Source organism: Mus caroli, unplaced genomic scaffold (genome assembly GCF_978045245.1).
Source record: "Mus caroli unplaced genomic scaffold, Mus_caroli_1 scaffold_22, whole genome shotgun sequence".
NCBI classification, from domain to species: domain Eukaryota; kingdom Metazoa; phylum Chordata; class Mammalia; order Rodentia; family Muridae; genus Mus; species Mus caroli.
In genome coordinates this window covers 3,182,522-3,192,445 of record NW_028227277.1, presented here as the reverse complement: position 1 = coordinate 3,192,445, position 9,924 = coordinate 3,182,522, and the positions used below count along the sequence as shown (strand labels likewise).

At 37.1% G+C, this 9,924-nt stretch overlaps 1 pseudogene; it reads left to right on the top strand.

The window, feature by feature from the left end:
• The first annotated feature begins 9,065 nt into the window (after window positions 1-9,065).
• On the top strand, window positions 9,066-9,447 carry LOC147000010 (multifunctional methyltransferase subunit TRM112-like protein pseudogene; annotated as a pseudogene).
• The last annotated feature ends 477 nt before the right edge of the window (window positions 9,448-9,924 follow it).

The following is a 9,924-nucleotide window of genomic DNA, read 5'->3' as shown; positions in this document are numbered from 1 at the left end:
CACATTTATGATGCCATCATGTTGGGACAAGAAGTTTCTCACAATTTTGAGAAAAAACCCAGATGGCAAACGTTTCAATTGCAGTAAACAGGGTCATTTGAGAAGGGATTGTAGGCAATGCAATCATAGAAATAATTCTTTTTTATAGAAATAATATAAAAAGATGACGTCTCATTGGAGAAACAGCCACAGAACAATTAAAATTTTAAAATCTGCTCTTAAAAAGAAGATTGTTCTAGATACAATCAAGGATAGGACAGCTCTAGTACATAAAACAAAAAAGTTATGAGAGACCAAAGAAACAAGTATTGTAACAAAATCCGATAAATGCTAAGATACCAAAGCTAAAAATACCAATAAATGATATTGAAATAGAAGATTTAGTAGACACAGGAACAGGTGTAAAATTAAATTCACCTAAACCGTAGCATCTAGATTGGGCTTTTAAAGAAGTAGATATTCAACTTCTAGGAATTGGTGCTCCATTTTGGGAAAATAAACTGCAAGTTTGATCTAAGATTATAGAGCCAGAAAGAAAAATAGAAAAATTAAAATCTCAAGTGGATATAAGAGATGGGAATTTGGCAGGGATATGGAATGGAAAACAGGGATAAACATTTCTGCAATCTCAGAAGGATGCCATAAAATAAAAAATGCTTTGAAGTAAAATATTAAAATCTATTATCAAGAAAATTTACTGACTGCTCAGAATGACCATTAAAATGCCACAACAGCTGTTGGCCTTCCCAAAAAATCAAATGGTGCTACCTTTAAAATTGTTAACTGAAAAACATCTGTGGGTAGAACAATTGCCATTAATATCATCAGGATGTAAGATACTAGAAGAGCTGTTACAGAATGAGGTAAATGCTGAACACATTGAAGAATCTATGAGCCCATAGATAGTTTGTTTCTTACAAAAACAATTAAAGTAAAGGGAAAATGTTAACTGATTCAGGAACCGTAAAAAAAAATATTCAACCTATATAAATATTTTGCACAAGAACTGTTATAATAAGTAATTTGTAAACAGTTTCTGCAGTCTGAAATTTACCATTATGTGGATGATATTTAATGGTTGATTAGACAGAAATACCATAGAGATAAATTATTAAGTAGCTAGGATTTTACCAAATGGTAATAAGGAATTGCACATGATGATATATAAAGAGGGTATGCTGTCAGTTATCTAAGACATAAGATAGGTTTGCAGGAACTTTGCAGGCAGAAAGTAAAAATCCAGGAGATATCATTTATAAACTATTAAGCATTTTCAAACGTGCTGGGGCATAGAACTGGCTTTGAACCATAATTGAGTAAACTACTAAAGAGCTAAGGAATTTCTTTCAAATGTTATGTGTTCATGAGGAATAAATTGTCTGAAAAAATTATCAGCTGAAGCTGAGAGAGATTTGGCTGTAATACAAAAGTAATTACAGTATCCAAATCTTGATTGCATTTTAATTATTCACCCTCTACTCACTCTCACTAATTTTGGATATCAGAATCATTGATGAATTGGCAGCTGGTGATTCTTCATGGAAAAAAAAATTGTCCACCAACATTTGCCTCTTGGCATCTACTGCAAATATCTTCCATTTCTGGAGCATATATATTCTCTACTTGAGAAACAAATCTGGACTTCTTTGATTTTTTTATTGGTTATTTAATTTATTTGCATTTCACATGTTATTCCCTTCCTATAAAACAAGGAAAGCAAATACATTATCTCTATCATCTCCAACCCATGTCTCATATAATAAAGTCATCAAAACAGGAAAAGTAACTGCCATATAATTGGTAAAGATCACTGTTCAGTGGAGGCATTAATGGAAATGGCCAATCCTAGCAAAACTTAGCAACTACACCATATTATACAAGCAAGAAAGACAAAATATCTCAACAAATTGAAAAGGGTGGGGGAATTGGCATCAAGCTTAAATAAGAAAAATTATTAAAATTTGCCATGGAAATTTTTCAAGAAACATCAACAAAAAAAGGTAAATTACACATTATTTTCTTTTTCTTTTATTGGATATTTTCTTTAGCGACATTAAAAATATTTTCCACTTTTCAGGTCTCTCTGTCAGGAACCTCGTATCCCACCCCCCTCCCCTGCCTCCAAGAGGGAGCTCTCCACCCACCCTCCCACCCACCCACCGGTCTACCCCTGTCTTCCCACACTGGCATTCCATTACACTGGGTCATCAATTTTTCACAGGATCAAGAGGCTCCACACACATTGATACATGACAAGGCCAAATTCTGCTACATATGCAGCTGGAGCCATGGGTCCTTCCATGTAAACACTTTGGTTGGTGGTTTAGTCCCTGAGAGTTCTGGGGGTACTGGTTGGTTCATATTGTTGTTCCTCATATGGGGCTGCAAACCCCTTCAGCTCCTTGGGTCCTTTCTCTAGCTCCTTCATTGGGGATCCTATGCTCAGTCCAAAGGTTGTCTGTGAGCATCCACCTTTGTATTTGTGATTCTCTGGCAGAGCCTCTCAAGACACAGCTATATCAGGCGCCTGTAAGCAAGCACTTTTTGGTAACCTCAGTAGAGTATGGGTTTGATGACTGTATATGGGATAGATCCCTAGGTGGTGCTGTCGCTGTATGGGCTTCAGTCTCTGCTCCACATTTTGTCTTAATATTTCTTCCTTTGAATATTTAGTTCCCTTTTTTAAGAATTGCTTAAGCATCCATATTTTGGTCATCCTTCTTGAACTTCATATGATCTGTGAATTGCATCTTACCTATTCGGAACTTTGGGGCTAACATCTACCACTTATCAGTGAGTTCAAATTGTGTGTCTGTGTGTGTGTGTGTGTGTGTGTGTGTGTGTGTGAGTGAGAGTGTGAGTGTGTGTGTGTGTGTGTGTGTGTGAGTGTGTGTGTGACTGAGTTACCTCAAAACAGGATGCTATTTTCAAGTTCCATCTATTTGCGTATGAATTTCACGAAGTCACTGTTTTTAATATCTGAGTGAAACTGTGTAATGTACCATATTTTCTGGGTATCCATTCCAACCTGTCACTTCTAGTATCTGTGATGCTAGGTGCTTCATTTCCCACTGAGGCCAGTCAAGGAAGCCCAGCTGGCAGAATGTATCTGACATTCAGCAACAGCTTTTGGGATAGCCCCTTTTCTGTTGTTCAGGACCCACAGGAAAGTGAAGCTGCAAATCTGCTACATATGAGCAGAGAGTCCTAGAGTCATCCCTTCTATGTTCTTTGGTTGGTTCAATTCTGAGAGCACTGAGGATTTGGTTAGTTGACTCTCTCCACCTTCCTCTTTTGTTTCTATCCCCTTTGGGGCCTGCATTCCTTTCCCATTTACTTCCATAAGAGTCCCCATGCACCATCCAAAATTTGGATGTGGATGTCTGTATCTTTCTGAGTCAAATAATGTGTGGAGACTTTCAGAGGTCAAAATTCTCCTATATGAAAACATAACAGAGTATCATTTAAAGTGTTATCCATCATTTCTGCTATCACATTAATGCCAATAAGGATCATGTAATTTGCAGGAAATATTTACCATCATTCAGTAGAATTTATATCCATAAAAAAACACAAAAGTTATTAATATTTTCCTTTGGTCATATCTGTAATCTAATTGATTTAATTTTCCTAAAACTTAATATTGTCAACATTATATGTAATGGTTTGAAAATTATTTAGGTCCATAAGACAGGCAAATCTGTGAATGATCTTTGCTAAGTGATCATTTCACTGAATTACTGTGTCTTTGGTTTTGTGACACATATATTTTGTGTTAGATTTTTCATGAGAGAAAGAAGTATCATGAATGTCCTAATATTTCACTTTTGGAAATTTCACAGAAATCATTGACAAGTCCTGAATGGTGTTTAACTGCTAAATAAGTTTATAAAATAAAATACAGAAAAATCACCTTGCAAGATATCAATTTACTAGGAGCAGAAAAAGAAATATAGTGATAAATTCTGGGTGTGTCCTCTGTTCTGTGACACAGTTTTGTTAAGATTTTTATGACTAGCATGAACACAGTACGCTGGAGCTTGCAGAAGGATTTTACCTTGGAAAGTTCGATGAATAAACACTTGAGGCAAGTTCTCTAGGCTATCACGTTTATCTTTTCCCCCCTGAAATATAGCAAAAGGAACAAATCTTACTGAAGAAATGAAAGAAGTATATATGAAACTGACAAGAACAGTTGGAATTCCAATAATAAACATCAGAAATCTGTACCATACAGGTAAATTTACTGTTCTTTGTTTGTAAAAAAATGAAGAGAAATTACTAGCCAAGAATCTTCATTGTCCCTCTACATGAAAATATTAGCAAATAACTTCCTTGAAAATGATATGATTAATTTCCTATTTCATTCTGTCTATTTGCTATATTCACAGACATGTGTCCTAAGTAAAAACCTCAACCTAGTTAAACACTACTCATCTTAACTAATTTTAGAATGTAACACACTCATGTAATCAACAATAAAAAGCATTCATGATTGAAGAGTGGATTATGTTTTGCTTTACCACAATGCACAAAATTCATCCAAAAAATAAACCCAATTTTATTAAACGATGGGCTTTTAAAATCATTATTTTTTATAACTGCTTTCTTCATAATAAACAATAAAACACAATTATATTCTCTTAATTTTATCTTCCATCTACTTCATACGTCTTAACACTATATCATCATAATAATAATTAGATTCTTCACTGATTTATAATACAGATTTACAAGAATATTTCTATATTGTTCACCTAACATTTCATAAGTGCATGCACTCCAAACCCTACTCCTGAAGAAATTAATCATCAATTAAATACAGTCCCAAAATATAAATAAATATCAAATAATCATCCTTATATGAATTTTTGCAATGAACTCTATTTTTGAAAATTGCTTCAACCCATACACCTTCGATAATTGTTTTATAAAGGCATTTGATACCATATAACTTAATTTAATTTTTATTACACAGGAGTAAGATTAAGAGGATTAAAAATATGTGTATGAACAATGTCTTCATAGGATCACAACCATACACACACACTTGGAAGAACTTTTCTTTCCAAATTGTACTTTCATGTTTCTATTGGAATCATTATAGTTCATTTTGGTTTCATCATCCCATGTCATTACTAGGCCATAGATTTGTGTGTGTGTGATTAAGTGCAAAAATATAATAGTACACTTGATTACACAAGAGGTGAAAGTTAAAACCCCAGTTAAAGCTGAAATATCATGAGCTTTAGAAATAGCCATAAAATCTTTGAGCTGAAATTGACCTCAATTCCTCCCTTTTGAAAACTAACTTCCTTGGTAACAAACAAACTTCCATGGATTCAAGCTTCGAAAGGAAGAAGGCAGCCAAAATTCCTACTCAGCTGAGAAAACTATAAACTATATACAACCATATACAAGACCGAATTGACACAAAACCCCTACAGATGCTATAGTTATAGGGGTTTTGTAGTGGAAATAAAACAGTATGCTCTTATTTCATTTTAGTTTTGGTAGGGTTTATTTCTCTGTTTATTTTTTATTTTATAATTCATATACATGTCAAATGATATCCCCTTCCATGCACGCCTCCACAAACCGCCCATCCCATCTATCCTCTCCATACTCCATTTTACTTCTATGAGGTTGATCCTCTACCCACTCACACTCTCCTTCCTCACCACTCTAGCATCCCCTTATTCTTGGGCATCAATCCTACACAGGACCAAGGGACTCCCCTCCCTCAGATAAAGCCATTTTGTGCAAGATATGTATCTAGAGCCATGGGTCACTCCACTCATTGGCTGGTGGTTTATTCTCTGGGGGCTCTGAGTGGTCCAATTAGTTGATACTGTTCATCCTTTGAGGTTACAATTCCCTTCAACTGCTTCAGTCCTTCCATTATCTACACTGTTATAGTTCCTGGATTCAGCCAGATGTGAATACCTGCATTTGTATTGGTCAGGTGCTGGTAGAAGCTCTCATGGAACAGCCATTTGTAGCTACTGTCAGCAAGTGTTTCTTGGAATTAGAACTAGTGAGGGGTTTTGATGTCTGCAAAACAGATGGGATGGGTACCTATGTGAGATGGTCTCTGGATGATATTCCCTTTAGTCTCTGTTCCCTTTTTCGTCATTGTCTTTCCTTTGGACAGAAGGAAAAAACTGTTTTAGTGGAGCCTACAGTTAAGAGACTTTTAATTGCAAAAATACTTTGGATTTTAAAAGAGATGAATATTTTAAAGAGATTGAAATTTTAGGTTTGAAGTTCTGGTCGTAAAGATATTTCATTTACTTGGTGTGTCGGTAATTTGGACCTTGGAGCAGCCTATTCTCTCAAAACTAGTCAGAAAGTGCTTATCACTGTGAGCCCAATCCTTACTTTTTATTCTGAGAGTGGAGGGAAACTGGTCTTTCTTGTAAGGGTTTTCCAATTAGATATTCTGGTATCAGCAGGGCTTAATTGTCCCCTATTTAGGTTGCTCATCTGTAATAGCAAGGGAAGTGGGGGAGGGGGATCAGTACACTTGTGGCTCAAAAGATGTCTAGAATACACTGAATTCTGCCCCCTTGTGGGTGCCATCCCTGTCACATTTTGAAGAGAAACAGTGCTCCTCTAGGAAGCTCCAGGCAATTGGACTGCATTGCTCTGGATGCTGTCAGACCCAGCCTCAAGGTCTGGACTGACTATCCTTAAGGACAGTCATTATTCTCCAGGCCCCTGTCCCTGCTTCTCTCTCAGTTCTCCACAAAACAAGAGACTTTCTTTATCTTTTGTGCTGAGTGATGTCAGTCCTGCTTCGCATATACTGATTAGATTAGTTGGGCCATAGAAGAATTTCTTTCTTTCAAATGTTTACCAGGAAAACTGTCAGTGAGAATGGCTCAGACATCTAGTCTTAGCGTGGTTCCTATAATTAAGGGCAGGGAATATGAAGATAAGGCAGACTTATCAATATATTTCAAAAGTCTAGCTTTAATTGACATCTCTAATGCTTTGCACAAGAAACAGGAAAGTGTAGGTTGACTTCAAAGAGTAACATATGCGGTCCATGTGAAAATCAGGAGATTTCTATTGAGAAATGTGCTGGACTTTAAAGAATTTCTTCCACCATGTCAGTCCCACTATGTTCCCATCTTAACAAGTACATTGTGAAGGCAGAGGTGGTATAAGAGTGTTCTCATCAGCATCTAGATCTCCAAGGATGCTTGTCCACTCTGTGACTTCAAGATATTTGTGTCACAGTGGTACCTGGTTAGCAATGAAGTCTTTGTAGTACCACAGAGCAGGAAGTAGTGGCTCAAAGCAGGGAGTAGGAAGGATGACCATGGCCATCCTTTCAGGATTTACACTTTAAAGCTGAGACACACTGTAAAAACTCATGTCTTTCTGACATTTAAACAATGGAATGTACAGAGATTATCTTAGTCCCTTGGTGTGATGGTTTTAGACATGACAAGAAATGCTTTATGTTAATCTGATTGTGCTAGTAATCTTATGCCAACTAGTCAAAAACCTATAGTCACTTATGAAGAGGAAACATCAAATAGGATCTGCCTATATTAGATGGGTCTATAGGAATGCTTGTTGGGATTTAACAAAAAATCATTTAAATTTTGTTCATATAATATGGTTTTAACAAATTCTTTCCCTTCTTTACATCCCTACCATTCAACTCAGAGACACAGTGAAACTTATAGAAGTTATGAACCAAATGAATTTAACAGATACCTATAGAACATCTCACCCTAAAACAAGACTACAAATGATATGCACTCACTGTTAAGTAGATATTAAATAAAGAACATGGAATACCCATGATACAACTCATTGGTACTATCCATCACCTACACCTCTGATCAGGATTGTCTTTCTGACTCATCTTTGCATAGATTCTTGAACCTTGAAAGGGAGAGCTTGATGAAGAAATCCTCTTTAAGCCCTAACATTCCAAGTATCTCACTCTCTGTGGATTGTCAAGTTGTGGCTATCTTTGTTTATTACCACCTTCTGTAGAAGATTCACCTCCGATGAAGGCTGAGTAATATACATAAACATATGGGTAGAGCAATTAGGATTCATTAGAAGTCATTATACTGATGTGTTCATTTAGCACAATTAAAAATAGCAAAATTTCAACTAGGGTTTTATGAACTGTCTAGTGTCAGAGGCTTGCCTGAGATTCACTCCCAAATTAACAATTCTTTAGTAGTTTCTTTTTTATACTTTATACCACTGTACTCTATTTCCCTTTCCTTAGAAGAGCTCCTCCTCCTTCATGTTCCCATACTAGATAGCTCATCTCTCTTACTCTAAATGAAACACACACATGATAAAACTTACAAGCTAATTCCATACATAAGTGAAAGCAGGCATTTTGTGTCTTTCTGGGTCTAGTTTGCCTATTGGACATTTTCCTGATTAACAGTTGATGGGAGAGGATCCAGTATACAGTGAGTGGCGCTATCCCTTCAAAGATGTTGATAAAATAAATAAGAAAGCAAGCTGAGGGTGGGGCTTGAAAGATGACTCAGTGTTTTAGAGCACTGGCTCCTCTTTTAGAAGGCCAGGGTTTGAATCCCAGAACTCAGGGGGCAGCTCATGTGTAGCTCCAGTATCAAAGGACCATGTTCCCTCTAATGGTCTGTGAACCCTGGACAAACAAGGCCCACAGAAATCCACCCAAGCAAAACACTCTAATAATGTATATGTACATTAATGTATATATAATGTTATTAAAAAAAAAGTTAAAAGTAGCTTATATATTTTGTAAGAAGAAAAGCTGAGAAAACTGTGCTGAGAAAGCCAGCAAATAAGTAGTCTTTATCCATTTGCCCTTCCTACTGTCCGACATGAGTTCCTGCCTTGATTTCTCTCTGTGATGGAGTGCAATGTAGAAGATTAACACAAACTAAGCCTTTTTTCAAAGGGAAGGGTGGAAAGGGTGGATGGGATGGGGATTTGTTGAAGGCAACCTGGGAATTGAGCTATCATATAAAATGTAAATAAATCACAAATTTAATGAAAAAAATTAGTCCTGTGCAGAAAACCAATGTGCAGAACACATGAAATTGCTTTCCTACAATCTCCTAAACTCACATGTGCGGAGCTTGGGCATGCATGTTTTCCATCTGTACCTGTAGGCCACCGAAATCCTCATCAACCCTGTGGAGTTCAACCCTGACTTTCTGGCACAGATGCTCCTCAAAGTGAAGTAAGTGGGCAGTGCTTGTGCAGGCAGCAGACACCTCAGTATTGGCCGAGGTACTAAAGAGCCAGCTGACAGCTATGAACCGGACAAGATGATTTTGAGGAAGATGTACCCACATGTGACTTGAAATTGATGTCCTGGAGGGTGCCCCGCAATGCCCAGAATCTGGGCATCTTTTCCCCATCAGCCGCAGGATCTGCAATATGATGTTGAATGATGAGGAGACAGAGAAGTAACCTTGCTAACCACCACACTGATAGGTGGGAGTGGGTGCGCAGGTGGAGGAATATGCTCATGGAATCAGGGGCACAGGGGATGTGACAGGGGGTTTCTGGGAAAGTGGGAAACTGGGGAAGAGGTCAACATTTGAAATGTAAATTAAAAAAATATACAATTAAAAAAAAAGACCAACCAAATAATACACAGGGAGGGGCCCATGGCTGCAGCCGCATATGTATGGGAGGACGGCCTAGTTGGACACTAGTGGGAGAATAGAAGCATGGCCCTGGAAGACCCCATGCCACAGTGTAAGGGAATGCCAGGACAGGAAAGCAGGAGTGGTTATATTGGTGAGTAGGGGGAGGTGGGATGGGATAGTGGGTTTTTGAAGGGGAAACCAGGAAAAAAATTGAAATGTAAAAATAGAAAATATTTAAGAAAAGAAAAGAAAAGAAAAGAAAAGAAAAGAAAAGAAAAGAAAAGAAAAGAAAAGA